Source organism: Anser cygnoides, chromosome 1, assembly GCF_040182565.1.
Source record: "Anser cygnoides isolate HZ-2024a breed goose chromosome 1, Taihu_goose_T2T_genome, whole genome shotgun sequence".
In the NCBI taxonomy this organism is placed as follows: Eukaryota; Metazoa; Chordata; class Aves; order Anseriformes; family Anatidae; genus Anser; species Anser cygnoides.
The window spans coordinates 127,112,840-127,130,704 of record NC_089873.1 but is presented as its reverse complement, the minus strand read 5'-3'; positions in this window follow the sequence as shown (position 1 = coordinate 127,130,704).

Sequence of the window (17,865 nt, the reverse complement as noted above, 5' to 3'; positions counted from 1 at the left end):
TCAGGAAAGCAAGGGTAGGATCAACATGGGAGATGGGCAGGCACAGGTACCTAATTTTTCCTTCTAGATGTCTCGAGATCTCCAAATTTACCTCCAAAACAAAAAACACAAAATATGGCAATACAGGTCTGATGAGTGTGGTCTTCAGCCTCAACTGCAGACAGCCACCAAAGAAAGGAGCTGTGCCATAAATTAATGCTGTGACAGTTCTCTTTCCAGTGCCCCTCTGGCATGTTTTCACAAAGCACCATTTGTTTTTGAGTGAGCTTTATGACATTGTATTCTCTCCACCTTTACACACATAGGATGTTTGCATCCTTGCACTGTTTCTACACAGCAAGAGGTCCATAAAACTTGTCAGAGTTTCTCCTAGCTTACCTGAGCATGAGAGGTCAGACCCACTCTTCTGATCACTTTCATCTACCAAATAGTGAACATGCTTCTATGGAGGTCAACATTTTGGGTCTTACTGATGTAACTATCTGCCACAGCCACTGGAAACCTTAAAAAAAAAAAAAAAAACAACAAAAAAAAAACACCCTTAACATATCGGAGAAGGGAAGGAAGCACTGCATGTGCTGCTTTCCTCTGTTAGGAAATGAGGTATTTCATAATGAAAGTTAGAGAGGATTTGTTTTTATATTCCTTGAGTTTTGTGATTAGATAACCCCAGTTTTCCTATGGCGATAAACTTAGGCAGGGCCATAGGTCAGAGCACAGACCTGGCAGGCAGCACACATGCAGACCCTAGTGACAAAAGACCTCTAAGGTAAGATCTGTGGAGTCACCTGAACTGAGTCAAGAAGGAGCTTGCAAAAAAGCACTGCCATCCCCTATCACCCAAGACAGGCCATCCACTTGACCTGTGAAATTTCAGATCAATATAGTAACTGTTTATGTAATTATAATATTGTTTGCTGAGGTAGCGTTCAGTGCCCATTAAAAGATTTCTGCCCTGTTAGATTAGATGTACTCCAGTCTATCTTGGAGCTGAAAGGGTTGTACCCTTTCTGGATAACATTTGTAACTAGAAGAGAAAAGGTCATTCATAATTATTTTCCTGGTGTACTGGCTTAGCTACTCATCTGATTTATCACGTGTCCTTTCTGACACAACACGAAACAATAAGAGAGTTAGATTGTCTTTAGGGAAAACAGGCATTCAGCTCGCAGAATACATCAGTTTCAATAACACACTTCAAAGGAATCCAACTCCTTTCAATATATTCAGGGATTTGTTCACCAGTTTGGGTTGAGCTGCTTGCAAAATAGATAGAAGAAACCTCTTTGTGTGATATAACCAGATGCCATTTCCAGAGCCTGTGACATATGGGCCTTCAGACGTGGAGATAATCACAGAGGATAATTCTTGAGAGCCCGTTAGGATTCCAGAGGAGCTGCCTTGCCATGTGGTGCTTGCTAATGTCTAAATATGATAAATTCACCCACTTTATTTTCAAAAACACAGCTGAAAGATTTTTAAAAGGAGTAACAAGAAAGCAAGAAAGTATAAACCCTAACCACTCAATCAAAGTGAAAAATATATTCCTGATTCCATCCAACTTCAAGGCAAATTAATGAACTAAATAGAAATCTGCAGCTGAAACTCACTGATATGAGAATAATCTAATTTTCCACAATGAGGATTTCAAGGGAGCCTACACAAGCTATTGTTCAGTACAGGTTTTGGGCAGGCACAGGATACACCCCAGTCTTTAAAAACACTGCCCCAACCCCCCAAAAAACCCTCGACCTTTGTATTCAGCATAAGAAGCAAAGAACATAATGCTTATGTCATTATCACAAAAGGTATTGCAAAAATATCTCTTCAAACAGAGGCTCCAAAGTACCGGCTTCCCCAGCTGTGCACACAGGGTCCAGGATGGCATTTTTTCATATGTCATTCCCACTCTGATAATGCCCCCCCAGCACTCACAAAAATAATCCTCCAGGAGGAGAAATGAAAGTAGATGGTTAGGAGTTTCTAAAACACCACTGACAGCTACTCTGCACATCTTCATCCTGCACAGGAGAGGGCCAGAAACCTTCCTTGCTCCATGGATGTGGCTCCTTCTAGCTATCTCTTACCAACGTGCCTGGGAAAGGTACTGGGGATATGTATGCAAGGGTTGGAGTGTGGAGAAGACTACATCAGCATTGGCTTGATGTACTCTGAGCAGGCTTTGCACCTATGGGGACTACCACATGCTTTCATGCTTTGTGCAGGCCATTGGACACATACAACTACATTTCATGCAAAAGCCATTGCTCTGCTGACCTGCAGCATAAGCCTCACAGAGGAGAACAGATCTCAGACATTCTGAAATGAAGCACGTGGGATAACACCATCTCAAGGCTACAGGCTCACCTGAAGGCCCGAGAGAAGGAGCCAGCCTGCTCTGGAGGGAATTTGCCTTAAATAGCAAGGACAAAAGTGAGTTTGTGCCCCTAAATCTTAAGGACAGAGTTTGATTCCCTGCCATGTTAGTAGTATAGGCATAACCAGTAAATCCCTCCACCAGTCTGATACACCTAGTGAAAATGGCACGGAACAGGACCTCTGGAGCTAGAATTTTCTCTGGACAGTAGTCTACACCTGAAGAAAAAGGATGACATGGTGTCATCCCTTGAAACTCTGAAATAAAAATTTTAGTGGTGTTCACCATGGTAGCTGAAGGATTTGAAAAGATCTAGAGTCTGTAGGAAAAAGTAGCACCTTTTATTATTGGCTGATGAATCTGTATTTCCCGTAATTTATTTGTGATTATATTAGTTGGTCTTTCTTCTGACATAAAGAATCTTTCTCTGGTTTGGTTTGGTTTGGATTTTTCTCAGTGCAAGGCAAGACACAATGGATGAAATAGCATCTTTTACTGTACAGACAGTGAAAGTCCTTCTGGCCTCCTAGACGCGTGAAAGCGATACCAAAGTCTCCCACAGACATTTTAAAAGCGATGCAGTTCGAAAACTGCTTAGTACCTTGATAATACTCACCCTAGCTAGACAAAGGAAACTAAAATACCCATGCTGGAGCTAGAAGGGGGTCAGCTGCTGACAAACATGCCTTACCTCTAGGACACACTCCGTTTGTAGTGCATGGCTACTCACTTGGTTGAGCATAACCGTCCAGCTTAGCTGCATGGAGAGCATCTGGCAGACCTCTTCGTGTCTCTTAGAACCAGCCCATCAGAGACCTCTCTACCTACTCAAACAGATCCAAGAAAACCAGTTGCCTTCACTCTCTTATACATGAATTGCCTGAGAGGACAATCTGTTATTTTCTGTAGATAGTATAAAACTTTGTGTGCGAGTTCTGGAAACCTGTACTTTAAGATATGAGCAGGCAAATGGGAAAAAAAAAAAAAAGCCTGTTTTCAACTTACTTGTAAGTTTTGAACTGCTCCATAGCTTGACTATGATGCGAGGCAACAGCAAATTTGCATTATCCGCCTTGGGAATGTGAATTTTGTTCATACGATTGTAATAGAACATTCTCTGACTTGAGAAAGAAAATAATATGAGCTGTTAACTTTTCACATTTTTCATACCTCCCATTTTAAGAAGAGTACTTCAAGTGCTGTCATTAAACTCATTTAACCGAGGAACTAGAACAAATATATGGGATTTCCATAGTACGGGAGATGCTGATCATTCTGTATTTGTTTTCTACAGAAATTACAAAGAAAAATGGAATGTATGAATGGAAGGAACAAAAGTTTTGCTTGACTATGATTCAGAAATTTTGGAACTTTTGGATTAAAATAAATCCTCTCTTGGCATTCCAAGAACAAAGTTTTTCTCTTTGATTTACTGGCCTGAAATGAAAATTTTGTTTTGTTCTGAGTCAACATTAATCTCTGTGTCCATTCCAGCTGCCAAAAACCTTTTGAAAATCGTGTCCCCTCATCCTCTTGTTCTCTCAGACGTCACCGTTCCCTGGTCAGGCTTTCGCTCGGTCTCTGTGCAGAGCGGAGGCCTAGGAACACCCTGTGGTGTATCACACTGGTTCAGCCACAAGAAGAAACAGACATTGTTTTTCATTTTTCATAGGCAGAGTTTCATTGCAGTCTTTTTCTTGTGGCAAATTTCTATTTTGATGAAGCCACTGCTTCTGACAGAAAAACATTTTATGTGATTTTTTTCTATGGGCTTTTAACCATCCCTCAGAAAATAGATCTGAAGAAAGAGTGAAAAAAGATCTATACCACTGAAGATAGATTTTTCCCTGTGAAGAAAATCAAAAATAATACTTGAATTAATTTGGTAGCTAATTCTTCCTCTGAAATGACGGAGGTTTATCATGAGCTTACTTGTAACACTCAAAGACAGAGTAGCATGGTCTGAACTTAATAAGCCTATATATTCACATAACACCAATGGCTTATTCCATTTTATATGACATGTCATGTAATTTTTAGAATTGGTATATATTTATGTACTTATATATTTAAGGTAGTATTGTAGGTAAAACAAACAGTAGGAATATCAAACTTTGGAACCAGTTCCATTGTACTTCTTGTTTCTAAGGCATTAATTCAATTTAGTTCACATCTTCTCCAATTTAGACATATGGGAAGAAAACCATTTTTAATACCCATGGCAAAACAAATGATTTTAAACTTCACGTTCCTTACAAATTCCAGACCTGCTTTTGGCTAATAATTATACAGTCATGAATCTCAATTATCATTAAATATTGTGTTATTGATAACTTGTTGTCCAAAAGTCAACAACAATATTCGTAGCTTCTCTTAATTTGCTCATTTCCCCTAGTTATTGATCATGCTAGGGGATTGTAACTGACCATCTGAGACCGATGATATTGATTTTATTACCTGGTTGGATGACATCCAATTTGAATGAGAGGAAGAACAGGTAACAAATGATGGAGAGTTAGAAACATCAAATGCATTGGGTTTTTTTTTTTTGTTCGTTTTTTTTCGTTTTTATCACAGGCAGTTTCAGTAACTCTCTTCAGCCATTCTGGTATGTGAACAGATCTGATAATGTGACCTCAGAGTCACAGCTGGATTTGTTGGCTCTACACACAGGCATGACAGAACATTACTGTCGTCCATGAGCTCCCACACTTAGGCAGTATACTACAAGCTGGAAACTGGAACCCTGACAAGTGCTTATACTATAGAAAGAAACCCTAGATACAGACAGACTAAGGTATGCTCTCCCAAACAAAACTAATTTAGAAGATTTCCTTGGTGCTCTCCCAGCGGTCTGCTGAAAAGAAAGACAAGGGAGAGAAAGGTTCCCCTGTGACAGCCACAGCAGTTCTCCAGTGCTGCAATATCTTGGTGGGAGGAAGAAAGAGCTTAATGCTGGATCCAGCGATGCAGATCTGAAAAGCAAAATGGGCAAGGAAAACCCACGCTTCAGGCTTCCCTCACCTGTCAGGGTGTATACCTAGGGACTCTGATGGCATGACCATGGGGGACTCCTTTTCCCCAGCAAATGTTTCTTCTCAGCTGTGATGATCTGCTTGGGGAACATGAGCACATAACAAGGAGCAGCTCCCTCTCCTCATGATGGTGGGAGACCACGTGAAGCAAGGAAGGAATCTCCTCCTTTCATCCCTAGCAGCTGAATTCCCCCACCACTGCACCAGGAGCTGGCGCCGAGGATGGCCTGTGTGAGGGCTGTCAGTGCCAATGTAAATTAAACAGTTACCACCGCAGGGTGACTCTCTGCTCTTCTCCCTGAGCAGACAGCTGCTCCAGAAAACACATGCTCAGGCTGAAAGGAAGAACCGCAGAGGTTTTATTTATAGATGTAATAGGCAGGTGTCTGCACTTAATGTCTGCCCACTAAGAGCTGGAATTGTCTCTTTGCCTGCAATAACTGCGCACTTGATTACTTTCTGTGTACATAATGCATTATATATATATATATATATATTTATATATCCCTTTCCCTTTGGGTTCAGTGCGTAACCTCCATACAGCTGCGTTGCCCTCTTTCCTGCAGCAAAAAAAAATTACTGATCTTAACAAGACAGAAAGAAAAAGTACCACAGACAGTAGAAAACTGAACTTTAATGGAGGAATTCATGCTGCGGTTTGTCTGATGTGTTTCTGGACAGCAGAAGAGCATCACACAGTGAACTTATGTCAGTCACTTCAGTATGAAGCATTTCATCAAGGTTTAGAAATCTGTGTATGAAATATTAATTAATTACTGCTAAGTCTCACTATACTGTTGTGAAACTGGCACATTGCAATTTTATGCAGCTTGTTTTCAGAAACTGTTGCCTTTTATTTCAGCTACATGATCGTAGCACTCTGCATAATTTATATATGCAAGAACCTTTTGTAGGGCACATTGGTAGGAAAGCTCCTAAGTGCCACAGGATCTGGGATCTTGTAAAGATTAGCAAGGATTTGTGGGGGTTGGTAAACATAACAAAATTGGTTCCGCTGTGCTTGTGCCATCCATGATTTTGGGAGTGGCAGATTTGCTAAGATGACTTGTGACAAAGCAGTAGAAGAGTAAAACTAAGCTCTGCAGAAAACAAAGTGAAATAAAAAAAAAAAAAAAAAACACCTTGCTGTTAATGCAAGATGCCAGCTGTACTATGGCACAAGTGTATTTTGAAAGTGTATGAAAATGAACTTTAAAATGGTTTTCATTTGAACACACAAAGAAAGCAGGTCCTTTCGGGAATGCAGTGCTGTACATCAGTCACCATCAATACCGAGTGCAAGAGCACAGACAGCTCTGCTGCCAACTGCCACTGACAAAATGGGGTAGCATTTTTTTCATTTTTCTTGCTTGGAATAAATACTCTGGCATGCCATTTCTACATTACTGAAATGCATCAGCAGAGTGAGAATAATTTAAAAGCTCTTCCCCTCTTTGGAAATACTCCTTTCTTGTTTGAAAAAACACCATCAGGAGAGAGTAGAGTGCTGTGTGGGGGTTCACAGGGGCTGCTTGAGAGGCCATGAGTGTTAATGAGACTTTAAGTCCACTGCGTAAGAGCAGACCTCAGCTGAGAGATATTAGGAAGCTCAACCATGATGCACAAGAAGGTAAGCAGCCATGACACACAAGGAGGACACAGCAGCATTCCTCAAGACCCAAGGATACAAGGGTACGACTAATCCCAGCCAATCTGCCTACCCAAAAGCTCAGTGCCCACCCTGCACCAGGTATCCAGACACCCCTAACCCTCTATGCAAAGGGATAGGCCCCTCTCAAGGCAGCTGAGTCCATCTCCCCATCTTACTTGGGCACCTGCCTCTGCTCCTCAGCTATGGAGGGAGCCCGAGCAATGGGCATGGTTGGACACCAGCATCTGTGCAGCCACCGTCAGGCGGGGGACATGCCAACTAAAGAACAAAGCTCACAACTCTTTGCTTTCCGGCTCTCCAATTAAACTGCTAAAACATGTTGACAGTATGTCTGAATCTTGTTGGAACATCTACGGCAGGAAAACAGCTTATGCCTGTGCCTGGAATTACTTATAATTAGGAGTTGTAATTAGAGCGTAGACAAACAGTCAGGCTCAAATACATACAGAGGCCTATCCCTGCAGCTGCAGAATTTCGCAGACAATCAAACAACAATAATCACGCCTTGCAGGCACTAATTTTCATAGCCTGTTGAAGAAGCACATGTAATGACCAGCTGAATAATGCTGTCCTCTTTATTGTTCCTCACTCCTAGGTGACAGTCCATGTTCGTACCCTATTGGGACAGCTCACGTGCAGTCCCCATTACTGACAAGGACCTGTGCAGAGATGTATGCCACCCAGGCCTGCCCCAAGCACAGTATGACAATGACAAAGATCAGTGACCACCCAAGTACGCAACTGCTGCCAGAGGTGTGGCACAGACCAAGAACAAGGGGCTCAGGCCCTGGGTGTTTCTGTGGAGATGGAGGTGTGCTGGATGCGGTCTGCTGCTGCTGCTGCCACTGCCTGGGGAGAAGGACTGCAGAGGCACAGCAGAGGAGGTCACTAGGATACTGGGAACATCATTGGAGGAGAGCCCGCATGGCAATGCTCTGACTGCCCTCACTTGACACCCCAGGCCCAGGAGCTTTCTCCTTGGGCAGTAAAGGCAGAGAGATGGGTGCATGCAAGACCAGAGGCACGGGGCAAGCTGGGCTGGAAGATCACTTGGAGGGCCAAGCCACCTGGGGAACACATGCCACAAACCATGCTGAGATAGCCTGTCCAGACTCTACCTGAGCCCTTCACCTAGCGCCCTACTGGCATCTGTCCAAGAGAATTTGCAACTTGCCTGAGATGCAGCATTCAAGAGAGGGAGTCCATGATTTTCACCATGCATTCAACATCAATATATTTGCAGGGAGGCTAAAACAAGGGGAGAGGAGGAGGCAAATTTTGGCAAACAACCCTTGCTGTTTAGGAGACCAGAGGCTGCACAAATATTTCCAATCAAAAATCTAACCTTCAACCCAAAATCCAAACTCAACAGCTTTCAGAGACAAATATTTTCCCCTGCTTTTTACTCCTCAGAAGTAAACTTTCAGATGGAAAGTTAAAATAATTTAAAGTCCCTGAAGGCACGTAGGCAACTTTCTGCTGACAAAGACATGGTGGATGGGCTCACTGTTTGACCTCCACAACTTTCAGTTGAGGCAGGCTACTAACAGCTTGGATCTGCTCGGCCTGATGCCCTCTGGTTGCAGAGTTGAGAGTTCGTTCCTGCTCTGCCTATTTACTTTGCCATAATTGGTTTCTACACCACGACAGACCTGGCCTCTCACCTTCCAGCGCAGCATTTTATAAGTGGTTATTCCAAAGTTCACACATGCCATCTTACCCTTACCTACCAGGTAGTCAGTTCCCCTAAGTAATTTGGAAAAAGACAGATTTTGCCCGTGGCGATCATTTAAGCAGTGTACGCATTCTTAGTTATTTTCATTACTAATTTAACTAGTAATGAAGTAAGTGAAGTTGCTTTCTTTTTAATAAGGGAACAGTAACTTTGGCATCATTCCAGTCCTCCTTTACGGTAGCTGGTTTTAATGACAGTTCACATACTTATACTGACAGATGAACCACTCTTAAACTCTTTCAAAACTCCTGGATGAACACCATCTGGCCCTAGTGATTAATCGCATTTTTTAATTTTTCCTCAGCTTTATTACCTACCAAAAAAAAAATAAAAGCTCTAGAGCAGGTATTTCCCCCTTATCCTCTGTGATGAAGATAAATGCAAGGAATTTGTTTAATTTCACTGCAATTTCCTTATTATCCCCAACTGTTCCTTTTCAAAAGAGACAATATCCTTTGACAGACACATTTGATGGAAAGCATTTGCTTCTCTCATTGCATAATTTATGCAATTAATAATTCTTTGGACTTTTCTAACCAGCTCTGTGGTTGGCCAGATATTTTTCACTTTTCTGTGCAAGCAGCAAAGAGTACTGCTGAATAAATAATTTAATTTTTCCCCATGGAAGTTTTTTTTCACTTTTTCCAGACAGTTGCTACTGCTTCCCTGTTTAAACTGCTACCCCCTTTAAAGATCCACAATTTTGAAGTTTTTAGGAAGTTTTTGGCTTTCTTTCCCCTCTGTCCTAATTATACCCCTCCGTACAATACATGTTCCATCCCACTAATATCGCACAATTATATCATTTCCTTTTTTCTTCTTCTGGTTCCTTAAGAATGCAAATTACTTTTAAAGAACATGCAACCTAGCACTTTTCAAATGTTTTAGAACACCTTTATAGCAGGATTTAAAAAAAAATGCTATTCCAGTGGGTTCACATACTGAAAACCACTGTTGCTTCTCTCAAGGTAAAAGATATGCCTCCACTCTCCATCCATTCAAGTATTTCTGGAGAAGCACAGATGAGAAAGACAGTTGTGGCCCCAGAAAGCTCACAATCTCCTCCAACCTGTAGGTGCTCCCCAGCAGAGGCAACCTGCATGAAAAAGGGAGATGAAGCATCCCTGCCTTAGAGGACCCCATGGTGCCAGCAGAGCAGGAGGTGACAGATGCCCCTGGGAGAGATGATGTAGGTAGCCACCAGACACACTGCTGCCACTGCTGCCCTGCCCCGTGCCGCGAAGGACAGCAAGCTTGTGATCTGCATCCTGAGGAAGGGGCAGAAAAGCAAAGGCATGCCATAAAACAGGGGATGGTTATGGCAGGAGCAGATGGGTGGACTAGGGTCTTTCCTTTTCAAAGAGAAAAGCCAGTGGAGAATATAATAGAGGTCTTTAATAGTGTGGGAAATATGGACAAATATTTGTCTTAGCTCTGATCACCACTCTTTTTCCATACCAGCTAGAAAATGTAATACTTTGAAAGCAATAAATGGTTCAGTTTGGTTGACTTCTAGCCAATTCAATGCCAGGAGTGAAAATGCAAGTATACAGTTTGCAGGACCCTTTTGAGAATTAAACACTTACCAAAATCTATCATACAACACTTAGAACAAGAGAATTTAATTTATTATCATAATGTTACAAAGTAAATTAATAAGTATATCTTTATTCTCTACACAACCACATTTGGAGAAATGTCATAGTGGCACAGTAGGAGTAACATGCAATAAATGTTTCATTGGTTCCCACAGGTATTATTTTTGCCAAGGCAGCTGGAGAAAACTGTGCAAGTTTACTGGCCCTCATATTCAAGCTCAGCATTTATTTGGGGAGAACAGCTGGGGACTAAGTACAAATTTACATCATAGAAATAATAAAAAGCCTGAATCTTGGTGACATACTTAGCTCAGACACTATTACTTTATTATTGTTGTTGTTATCACTAATAATAACACCAGTATTACAAATATGGCAGGCTTCAAAGGTATGTATATATACATAAAAAAAAAAAAAAGTTATTGCCTAGAGGCATGAATAGGGTTAAGAATTATCCAGGGATGGAAATTCTAGCTATTACATTCATTCAAAATTAATTCCAAAACTTTATTTTATGACTTTTTTTTTTTTCAATTGCAGAAGATCAGTATGTGCATAGCACTGTCATTAAAGAAAGTAGGAGACAGTTTATCCACTTAAAGCGGGCATCTAACTGTAATGGTGGCTTCCAGATAAATTGAACTGGTCTTTAGTTCAATTGAGTAGGCCAGTCAAACATATATTTGAGGAACACTCATTATTAATGACAGGAAAAGGAAAATGACAGGGAGGAAAAGAAATGAGTCTTCAGCTCTTCCAGGAGGTCAGCAACATTTCCAGGAGTCTGCCTTCATTGACATCTCCCACCTTCATCAAGTAATGGAAAGCAGAGCTGGAGCTGAAATCCTAGTGCTTCTGCTGTAGGCTTTTTACAGAACCCAATGCCAAACCCATTCCCAGGGCACCACATCGCTCAAGTATTGGAACAGACTGCCCAGGGAAGTGGTGGAGTCCCCATCTGAGGAGGTATTTAAGAGACTTGTGGACATGGCACAAAGGGACATCATAGGTTATTGATGGGACTCAGCTGGTCCTGTTGATGGTTGGACTTGGTGAACTTAAAGGCCTTTTTCAACCTAGATGATTCTACAATTCTGATTCTGCGTGGTTTCTCATAGCACACACAGAGAAGATAGATAGCTGAGGAGCCAGGAGAGTGTGGAGTATTTTTCCACTTGCTCTTCCACATGGACAAAGGACCATGCAGTCAGAAAGATATTTCAACCCTTTTACTGTAAGCATCTAACTTCCGGAATTTATCTTTAAAAAAAAATGCTGTCCATAGGTCCTGGTAACCAGAGAAAGAAAACTCATATTGAACGTTCACCCTTTCCATCCACATTGCACATATAAACAAGAATGATATACAACAGAACCGGACTATTTGTGTTTGTCTTGTTGTACTAAAAATATTAATAAGGGAGATATTAAGTTGTTCCCTTTTCCCGCATTGGTAACTCAAATGGAAAGCAGTATGGACAGCTTATACTGTCCCTGGGCAAATAGTAAATAAACAAAAGGCTCAAATACAATAAGCATTAATATTTCATGAAGTTGGGAGCATCAAGAAAGCTTTTCTTGGTCCCTTTACCTAGCACTCTCCCTCTGGGAATGGAAAGAGCATTAATGAGAGGCAGAAAGAAATATCTCAAGCAGCAAAAGTACATACCGAGTACAAAAATGAACTCCCTTTCAGATCTCTCAGAGGAGCAGAGTTGTGCAAGAGACAATATTTCAGATGTCTTAGTGGCATGTTGTGAAAAGTCAGGCAGCTGAGTTCTGCTTTGCTTGTTATTTTATTTGATGTTGCCCACAGACCTTCCTGAAAGCCTGCTCAGTCAAGATACTCTACAGATGATGTTTGAGGAGGGTGACAGCTACTCAAAATGGGAACATTTGAGCCAGCAGATAGCTCTTAACATTATAGCAACCCAAAAGCACCATGCAATACCAGTGATTTAGCTAAAACCTGAAGAAGTGTTGGAGCCTCTTCATCTTTTATTGCAGGTCAGAAGGGGTCCTGGGAACACCTCAGGAGTGGGTTGGACCACCTCAAGCCAACAATGCTGATGGTCATGGGTGCCCACAGGGTTTTGTATTTCAAACCTGCAATGGAAAATGAGGAAACCTTTCCACCAGTGCTAGGGAAAAGGGAGCCCCAGTTGACTGTGCAAGCAAATGTGCTAGAGTCGCAGAGTGGGAGGCTTTTGGAAGTGTGCCATGGCAAGGGTGCACACGGTGTTAATTTGTGTCACCTCACACGGGATTCATTTTGCTTGATCTTAGACAATTATAGCACAGACATCTTCATCTGAGCTAGTTGTCTAACTCTCTTTATAGCCAAGGAGAAATAGTTGCTCCCAGGGCATAATTCATCTCCTTCTCGGACAGATGTCTGAAATAGAGCAGATGAATCATTCTCTAGAAACATCTCCAGACTCTCCATTGTCTCCACAGTCATAAAGGAGGCCAGACAACCAGTTCAGATGTAGACTTCTGCTTTGTGGACATATAAAATTAAGTGAGACAAGTCTCACCTTTTGTGACTGAATTGCATTAGACTTGTATATGATTCAATGTGAATGCAGTGAAGGATACAATCACCTTCGTGTAAAACAAAGGAAATAAACTATAATTTTCATCAGTCTACTTTTTATCTTTTTATTGAGATATGCCAGAGTTTTAAATTCATTTACAAAAAAAAAAAAAATGCCAGATAGCCACTCTTCTTGAACAAATCACAGGATAATGTATAACTTAATGGAGCAGCCCTTTATGCATCTTCTGGCATTTGTGGTTTCCCAGAACATGCATCTGTTGGCATTTGTGGTTTCCTGAAGCATGCATTTTTTCCCTCTATCAAGTTTCTTATGCCCCAGCTCGGAGTGCTAATGTTCAAAGAACATGTGCTTTGCAGCCAGTTTATTTCTTTTTCTTTCTGAAAATTAGTCCTACAACAGATGTGGAGAGTCTATTCTAGCCACGGCCATTTATAATTACAGTAAAATCACAGTTTTACTGTGACCCTATCTTATTTTTTATGTGTGCTTCCTACAGATCTTTCTGATTTCTAGAGCACAAAATGTGCAGCATGCCTCTAAACAGTTGTTCATGGATACTGTCCTATTCCAGTGCTATGCCACACCATAGAAATGTCTTCAGTCTGCTGCAGAAATTATATTCTGTAGTGCTCTTTTATTTTAATTCAACTCAGCATTGCACAGTGATTCTGTTCCAGGAAAAGGAAGAGTTGGCAATCAATATGTTTAGACTATCTGTAGGCTTTACCCTGAGTTAATTACCAATTAACTCAATGTACTTAGCACGTTTGTAAAGCCTACAGTGGACATGCTACATATTTATTTCTGGTTACAAGTTTATGTTTCTTACCCAAAGCTAATCTTCTAATCTTTCATGTAAATAACTTTTTTTATATATAGTTTTGATTAAATGGAAAACATCTATAGTGACCTTTATTAAATGTGTTAAATACTTTCTGCTAATTGTGTATTAATAACACAAAGCATTAAGACCTACAGTAGATGTATCCACTCTGATTTCTCTGGCAAAATAATTCTTTCATTAATCATCAAGCTGCTGTGGTTAGCTCTAGACACCACTCTTCATACAAGATCCAAACATGGAAGTATAGTGCTCTTATTCTTATATATCAGGATTTAAATGGCAGACCAGAAGTTCACTCTGCTCCACTGACTGAAGGTACCTACAATAAGTCACAAGAGCTCAAGATATGTCCTAGGTTTCCTGCATTTTCTAGGCCTCTCTTCACCATCTGGAAACAAAGCACAATCGAAAACCACTGTGAATCAAAATGGACAGATTTCAAGAAATGAAACGAAAGTTAAGATGCTGTGACATAACACCATAATTCATAAAGCTTCTAGTTAATTCAGAAAGCCATTACAAGAACACATTTTGATGTTCTATTTACATACATCAGCTCCCACTGAAGATCTGTGTTCACCTTTCACCACAGAAATATTTTCAGAGTTCAATTTCCTCAGTGTTTTATATTAGAAATAAAAATTCACTTAGAAGAGGAGCATCAAGTAAGCTTTAATGCACTCATTACACTATAATTTGCCTTTTCCTTGATTTTACTGTCTTAAATTCACATTTCTTGTAAGAATGCTCTACCTGAGGAAAGAAGGAAATGTTAGAGAAAGTATCTGAAAAGAAAAAATGAATTTAATTAAATAACCATTTGAGGGTCTTTGTGGTTTATATTTAAGGTGCAGATTCTTTCTTAAGCACTAAAAGTGCACGTTGTTACATTAATTTAACTAATAGGCGTTAGTTATGACAGGCTGCCTAGTAAAGGTTCTGAGCCAGTGTCATTCCTATAGATTTATACACTTGGAAATATGCATTGTAAATGAGAATGTTGCCAGCGTCAAAATTAAATTAAACTGAATTAAATCATATGCCCTATCACAAAGATCTGAGATTCTTTTCAGAATCAGGTCCAAATTACAATCATAACTCGACCGACCTCTGAAGAATATTAAAAGGCAGTTCCAACTTCATTATACCCTACTAAGTTGCCGGCAGCACAAACACAGGTCTAAATCCTTAGCTGAGCAAAGTAACTGGTGCCTCCAGGACAATTACTGCCACTTTCACAACCTGAAAAGGTCCCACAGTCATTACACCCTGTGAAGAATGGCTCCTCCATGGACTGCTATCAATGTGAGGACAGGTGCTCATGAGGAGATGAGCATCTGAGACCAAACATCAAGTTCACCAAATTCCCATTCCCAGGGGTCAAACCCCAGACTCAGGAGAGTCTAGCAGTGAAGTGCTGTCAGGATTTGTCTGTCCATGTACAGGCACACGCGTCTTGACAGGTTGTTGCGTATGTTATCTGAAGCACTACACTCAGTCATAGTTAGCCATGTCTTGCCTCAGAGCACACCAGTCAGACCAGCCTTGAAAGAAAGTGAAGTAAGTGCCCAGGAAGGTGGTGGAGTCACCGTCTCAGGGGGTGCTTAAGGAAAGTTGGATGTGGTACTTCGGGATGTGGTTTAGGGGTAATATTGGTGGTAGGAGGACAGTTGGACAAAATGATCTTGGAGGTCTTTTGCAACTTTAATGATTCTGATTCGAAGTGGTGGTTCTGTCTGCTTTAATTCAGTAGTCCAGTGGTTTACAGCATTTAGGTGTGGCACAGTTTCAGTGTGTATACAACGGGAACTAACAGAGCCTTTTCCTCAAAGAGGGAAGATGCGACTGCTAACTGATTGATGGCAACAGATTGATGGTACGTTGCTTTGGAGAGAGCCAGGGTCCATCACTCCTGCTGAATTTGGACCCCTGGAGGAGTCAGGAGCCAGGAATTAGTGTCTCTTGCACTTCCATATCTTACATCTGTGCTGTCCTGCAATGGTTCACTTTTCACTGTTATTTTCAAGAGCGTTTACCCTACCTCAAAGTACTGTAAGCAACAAGGGGTGAGCAAGCAAATGCAGTATCTGTAAGACAAGGCATACTGGGAGTTTTTCTAGTGAGCAATCTCCCTCAGCTGTGCCACACAGAATTGCAGACCCTCCAGCAGACAAGCAAATATGCCAAGAACTCTAAATGTCTAGCACAAGTAATAACAAGCATACTAGTCTAACAAATTCAAAGAGCTAACACCATTTCCTTATGCATGTTGCAAATGTGGGCTTAGGCCCCAGCTCTGTCTTACTGTTGTACAGGACAACAGTAAGAAAATGTTCATCCTCATTATTGATCAGGATCGATCTCAAAACTTAATCAACGTGGCATTTATTAAGCAGGGGATGTCAGTGCTGAAGTATACAGATGTCGTGTTTGTATCCTGTAGTATCAGTTCAGTTGTGTCCATCTTAGCTGGTTAGACTGAATGGAGTTGCAGCAGCCATGGACTTGTAAGAAATAGTGTTGGAAGTTAACATGAATGATGGTAGACATGCTGTGCTGGCAGACCACCCTCTACCTACCCAGAATTACCTTGGGAGGCAAACAGTACTCTGAAGCTGTTTCAGGGTGTGATTCTGAGAGCTACAGAAAATATGCCAGACATCAAACTTGTCTCTAGCCTTCTCCATCTTCCTAAAACTTGTGTAGCTGAGCTCTCCCAAGGATCAGCCCGCTGTTTTCAGCACCTCTCTCCAGCCTGCATAGAAAGCAAAGTACCTGTTTCCAACACATATCTGCTACAAAGAGGAGCCAGCTTTTTTCAGCTACTGTGCCTATAGGCAACCTCTTGTCAGCCAGTCTCAGAAGTCTCTTTGAAGGCTGGTTTACTGGCTGCCTATGAGAAGACTGAGGCAGACTGAACTTTTCCTTTTCTATGCATTTTCTTTTAAAGTTTTTTTCCTATGAGATGCTTCAAGAAATGCTTGCTCCTCCATGCAATATGCTCTACGGAAGGGGAAAATATTACAGTTCAATATATTGTAGAGAAATATCAATTGTTATCAAAAAGTAACTTGTACTACTGTGCTTCCAAAATGCATACAGCAAATAAATGTATATACAGCATAACTTTATTTGGAAATGAAGTCTAATATTCCAGTTTTCCTAGATACTGATGTCTTCCTCACGCATTTTAGTGTAACCAAGTTATGCCAGTATAGCTATCCTGTCTCAATTACAATTTTCCTGGATGACTTTGAAAACTGTTTTCCTTGGCAATGTTTCCACACACATCTGGATTCAAAACAAGCTCATCTCTGGCCTTCCTCGGGGAGAGTACAAGGGTGAAGGGAACAAGGGGTGGCACAACAGCTGTCCTGCCAGCAACTCAGCAGGGTAACGCAAACAAAATCAGCAGCCTACTTCATTCTCTGAAAAGCAGAAGTAGGTTCCTGTGGCAAAGCACCTTATAAGTACTATTCGGAAGGGATCTCTCCCGTCTGTGCACACTAAAGGACCACAGCTTGAATAACAAGCATTACAATGTTGATTGTATGGCATAAGCTCTCTACCTGTGCGGTACAAGGCCAAAGGAAACCATGACAGTAGCTGCAGTGACTTTCTAAAGTAATCTGGATTGCTCACGCAACCCTTGACGATATGATTGCATTGTCTCTGTACAAGCTAAATGAGATTACCCCACATGGTCCAAAATAGGCTTGGCATTCTCCCTGGGCCACAGGTGAAAGGGTAAACATTTGCTACTTCTGCAAACAGTAATTGAACTATCCCATAAGCTTCCTTGCTCCCTCATGCTTAATTGCTGGACACTTTCTATAATGAAAGCGAATTCTAGAGTTTTAATAAATGCTAAATAAAGAATTAGTAAGATAATAATCAAGAAAGTGTATGCCTTGAATTGAGATCACTGCAGCAGGAAGGCTTAGAGCCAGATAAACAGGGTACTATAGTCACAGCTTTTTCCATGTTCCTGCACATTCTTTTACTGATTCCTTTTAAGGAGGAAGGCACACTCAGGTTTCACA